A 5,666-nucleotide genomic window follows, 5' to 3' on the forward strand; every position below is an offset into this window, starting at 1 on the left:
CACCCAGGGCAGCAGGTGTACAAATGACACCGCACCAGGCGCTTCCCCACACAGATGAGGAAAAGCTTGAAATTCAAGTGATCTGTCCAACTTCAACACAGCAAACCACCTTCTCCCCTCCCCCTCCTTTTCTCCTCCTCCTCCTCCTCCTTCCCCTACTCCCCCTCCTTTTCTCCTTCCCCTTCCTAGGCTCACACCCAGTATGGACCTTAATGCAGGGACTGAACCCATGACCCTTAGATAGAGTCCTGGGGCGGGACTAGGAGCTGGACACTTAACCAACTGAGCCACCAGGTGCCCCCTCTAGCAGGTTACCTTCCGATTCCTTATCTCAGGGAAAGGGGGTGTATGCATCCAGTCGCTGGAGAACTTATAACAGATGCTAGAAAGGGGCGGCCTCCTCCTTTCGTCCTACCATTTGCATGTGAGCAGAGGGATTCCGGGGGGCCTGGGGTTGTGTGTGGGGGGAATGGTCCGCCCCAGATGTGGGCACTAAAGGGGTGCATCGTCTGTACTAAATTAAAGAGAATAATTATAAAACTGACTAGAACTCGGAGTGCTTTCCATTATCACCAAGCACTGGCAACTCTCAAGAATATTAGTAACAAAATAGCCCCCTCCCCCAGGTGGAGGCTCCCACCCCCCACCCCACTGTGCTCTGCTACTCCTCCCCCCACCCCACCCCCGTATCCACAACAAGCATGTTGACTCAATCAGGGCTCTCTTCCACTGAAGGGGGTGCTGCCTCCAACCCCATCCTCTACCCACAGCTCTAAGCAACCAACCCAGCCCTGGTCAAGAAGTGAGGGTAGGGCCTGGCCTGCATCACCCCATGCCTACCCCTCTGATGTCACAATCCTCACAGAGCTTTCCTGACTGTCCTCAGGGCTCTCTTTTTGCTCTGCTCCTGTCCAGCTCCATACCTGCTTCCCGACCCCAGGGCACCTAGGGCCCTGGCCTTAGAATTGGATCCAAAAACGCTTGGCCTCCAGCCTGTCTACCTCTGGGCTGTGATCTCCCCCAAGGGTCACATGGCACAGGCCCAGAGGGGACTCTGGATGGTGACTTCTCACCTGTGCATGGTCATGAGCCCCTCACGGAGACCTGGCCCCAGCACTCACCACAACCTGGAGTTCCGTGATGGGTTTGCTTACAGCTTTGGTGTCTCCCTCCCCTGGGGAGTCAATTCCCAAAAGGCAGCCGCCTGGTCCACCCTCTTCCCTTCTGTGTGCCCAGCATGCAGGGCAGGGCCTGGAACAGGAGAGGCACCCAGCCGCTAGCAGTGGGAGGGAGTAGATGCTCTCCTCAGCCCCCACCCGGGCCCCCCCGAGGCCCAGACGCACCCGGGGCAGCCTCAGCACGGCTCTGCCTGCGGGATGTCACCCTCTGAGCCTCCTTCACCTGCAGTGACCCTGGCTCTCCCGCTACCCCATCCTCTCCGCACCAGCCCTGCTGGGCTCTCCCCCTGAAATTGGACAGGATGAGTTCACGATCTGTAAGGTCCGCTGTCTTTTCCCCCAACCAGGCGGGGAAAGCGAGAATGCCCGTCTCCAGGGTTCTCACGGGAATTCACTCGGGAGCCAACACACACCAGATGTGCAGAGTCCTTACCGGTGTTTATCGCCAAGTGACTAATACACTGTTAATACGAGGGTAAGAGGCCTTTACAGCAGCCCAGAGAAAACCTCCACCCCGTCACCCTCCCCCAAGCCTTACAAGGATCCCTGGGGAAAACGTTCAAAACCTTTAGTTGACAGGGAACTCGGATTTTAAAACAATGGGCTAATTCCCACCCATTTTGCATCGCACTCGGGACTCTACAGCTTCACCCCTCCCTGGCCCCACCGCCTTTGTCTGTGCCTTTGTAGCTTTTCTTACTAAAGAGATGCAGGCTGCTTCCCTTCCCCTTGACCCTGGGCCAGCCTCCTGGCCAGCTGTGACCAACAAAATGCCACAGGACGGCCCAGGTGCCAGCCTGGAGTGTTTGCATCTGCTCCCCCCTGCGTGTTTGCACCTGCTCCCCTGCATCTCCTCCCCTGCCAAACTCCTAGAAGCACCCAAAAGCAGCCTGGTCTCTCTCTCTCTCTCTCTCCTGGACCCATCGGGCGCTCCCAAGTCAGCAAGTCCCAAACCCAAAGCTTCTCATTTCTCTGTGTTGCACAGGGCAAGACCCTCTTGGGTCTCTGAAGCCTTGCTCTTTCCCAGCCCCTGCAGTGAAAGTGGCAGGGTCACACGGCACACGTCTGTCCCCTGTGGGGGGACCGAGAGGCCGCCCCCATCCCTACTCCACGCCAGTGCCACGCTCCGCCCATCCATCCTCATCCAACAACGTCGCCTCGCACCCGTCCTGTGCCAGATGCCGTGCAAAGGATGACAGGATAGGAGGCCCGACCTCTACTGTCCAGGAACCCATGTAGTGAAGGAGCTCACGTTCCTTGCACGGGGGTCTGATGATGGCCCGTGATGATCTGGTGGGCGCCTGCAATACACTAAGTACCGTGAACTTCAAATGTCTCAAACCCTTGCAGTGATGCTACCGAGTGTCATCATGTCCCTTCCTACAGAGGAGGAAACGGAGGCTCAGGAAGTCCAGGCTCAGGCGACCTGCCCGAGCCATAGCTCCTAAGTGTCAACACCTGGCTGTGGGTCCCCAGAACCCACGCTCTTCCTGGGGGCACCACACTGCCCTTGAGGCCGACCCCATGGCCCGCCCCGCTCCACCCTTCTGCGACTCTCACCCTCAGTGAAAGCCGGTCTCTGTGGCCTGGACCGTGGGCCTTGCCTGTCGCTGTGCTCAGACCAGGCCTGCCTGTCCCAGGCTGCCACCCCGGGCTTGTGCTGTTTCCTCAGCCTGGGATGTTCTCCTGTGCAACCTGACCTCTCCGTTCCTCAAGATCCGGGTTGGGAGCACCAACCTGGAAGGTCTCAGCTAGCGAGACGCTCCGTGTCCCTGAAGACACTGTCGGGTCCTCTGCGCTGGCACAGGTCCATCTCCCGCAGCGAACTTGGGGGTCCCGGGGGACAGGACCCTCCACGGCATCATCCCACGGAAGGTCCGTCCTCAGGAGCCGCGCAGCTGGACCAAGTAGGATTGGATTGCTGAAAATAGGAAAGTGGGCTCAATCGGGGGTCAGAAATGGGTGGCTCAGCGGTTTAGTGCTGCCTTCAGCCCAGGGCGTGACCTGGGGTCCCGGGATCAAGTCCCACGTTGGGCTCCCTGCATGGGGCCTGCTTCTCCCTCTGCCTGTGTCTCTGCCTCTCTCTCTCTCTCTCTCTCCCTCTCTCTCTCTCTCTCTCTGTGTGTGTGTGTCTCTCATGAATAAATAAAAACAAAAATATTTTAAAAAAAGAAAAAACTAAAAGGAAACGGGTTGTACAGGTTCATTCGGCCAACATTTATTGAGCACCTGCCATGTGCTCAGTCAAGATGCCGGGTTCGTCCACGGTAGTAACCATGCGGGCTCACACGGGTGGGAAATGTTCTTGTAGGAAGACGCGGTAGTAACAGGAAGACTGAAAAATGCGGCTCAGAGAACACCGTGAACCCAGGGAAGCTCAACGGCGGGCGCTCCAGCCGCAGTGACCCACAGGGGGTCCTGCTCCAGGCGCCCGTGCCTCCTGCCTGCAGGTCCAGCCTCTCTCGGTGGACCCACTGCCATCCCTCACGTTCGGGGACCCAGTCCTGAGCCTACATCACGTGTCCCCACCCAAGCTGCCAGAAACGCGGGGGGACAGACCCTGGCCAACGTGGGTTTCCTCGTTTCAGGATTTCTCAGAGGCTTTAATACGTCATGTGCACTGTGAAGGTCCCAGAGCAGAAGGGCTCTCCGGCTTTTCCCTCGTTGACTGTGCAACCCTTTTCTTGGAGAATATTCCGTAGGACTGGTGTTCAGCAGACAGGGAAATCCCGATCTAACTCAACCCTCATTTTTAGATAGGGAAAGTGGAGGGACTTTCCTGGCATCACCAGGTCCCCTGGTGTCCTGACGGTCAGCCCAGGACTCGGGGAAAGGACCTGCTCCCGGGAAGAGGAGACAGAGGTGGAAGCAGGGCCAGGCCCCAGGCTGCTCAGGCCTCCGGTCCGGTCCCCCGTCCCGTCCCCCCATCCCCGCCCACAGCGCCTTCCCTGCTGTCTGCTGACATGAGCTCACCCTCCAGGTGCAGCTGAACAATGCACACCCGCCAGGGCCTCGGGACCCACTTCCACCCTCAGGAAAGCCCTTTGGCACTTGATGGGATGAGCACTGGGTGTTATGCTATATGTTGGCAAATTGAACTCCAATAAAAATTAAAAATTAAAAACATTTTAAAAATTTAAAAAAACAAGGAAAGCCCTTTGGGGAAGAACACTGGCCAGCCCAGGCCCGGGTCCCAGCTGCCTCAGCACCTGGGAGGGGACCCCACAGTCAGCGGCAGCCCAGGGCCTGGCGCGGAAGCAGGAGGGCCGAGGTCCTGCTGTGGGGCTGTGGCTGTGGGACAGGGGGAAAGGTTCACGTCTTCACTGAGCCTTGGTTTCTTTAGCTGGGAAGAAAAAAAAAAAACACAAAAATCAGTTGAGACGTTACAGGTGATGTAGGCAAGTGTGACACCTTCTCCGCACACGAAGAGTCCGTCTCAGGTTGGAGACTGGGTGTGAAATCAACTCCCCTCTTTGCCCTGATGAGAGACCCTGACAAAGACGTCCTGGGTGGGCTGTGGCGACTCCGGGGGGGACTTCGGCCAAAGGAGGTGCCTCCCGTCTAGTCATACGCTTTCCCACCTTCACCCGGTGAACTCCTATTCAGCCTTCAAAACTCAGATGAGGACGAGATGCAACCTCCTTGGGTCTCCCCAGCCTCTTCTCCCCGCAGATGAAGCGGAGGGTTCTCCGAGCCCCATGGGGGAGATCCTCACGCCTCAGCCCCCCACCCCACGTGATTGCACCCGGCGCACCAGGTGGAGGGAAGGGACGCATGACCCAGTCCCCGGCTCCTCCCGTTGTGGGAAGCCCCGGGTCTTTCCTCGTGGCGACACGTGTACCCACGGAAGGGATGCAGGGCATCCGAGGGCTGGAGGCTGGGTGAGGAGCACAGAGGACCTGCATGCCCCTCGCGAGGTTGGCCCCCCAAGCCCTCCGGATGTGCTCCCAGTCCCCTTCCTGGCACGCTGGCGGACCGAGCTGGCCGGCCTCCGTCCCGATGTCCACATCCCAGTCTCCGGCCCCTGAGGAGCGTGTTAGGTTCCACGGAGGATTAAAGGCGGGTTGGGGGGATCCCTGGGTGGCGCAGCGGTTTGGCGCCTGCCTTTGGCCCAGGGCGCGATCCTGGAGACCCGGGATCGAATCCCACGTCGGGCTCCCGGTGCATGGAGCCTGCTTCTCCCTCTGCCTGTGTCTCTGCCCCTCTCTCTCTCTGTGTGTGTGTGTGACTATCATAAATAAAAAAAAAAAAAAAAAAATTAAAAAAAAAGCTTGTTCTCACCATCTCCCCTATACTCTCCCTTAAACATTTGCTAAAAAAAAAAAAAAAGGCGGGTTGGGGTCGCAGAGGGATGCAGCGTCATCGGTCAGCTGACAGCAGGCGGGGAGACGGTCCTAGATCACCGACGGGGCCGCGAGAAGTGGGAGAGGAAGGCAGACGTCGGAGCGATGGGATATGGGGACTGCAAGGAGCTGTAACGATGGGGAA

The sequence above is a fragment of the Vulpes lagopus genome, chromosome 23 (genome assembly GCF_018345385.1).
Source record: "Vulpes lagopus strain Blue_001 chromosome 23, ASM1834538v1, whole genome shotgun sequence".
NCBI lineage: Eukaryota > Metazoa > Chordata > Mammalia > Carnivora > Canidae > Vulpes > Vulpes lagopus.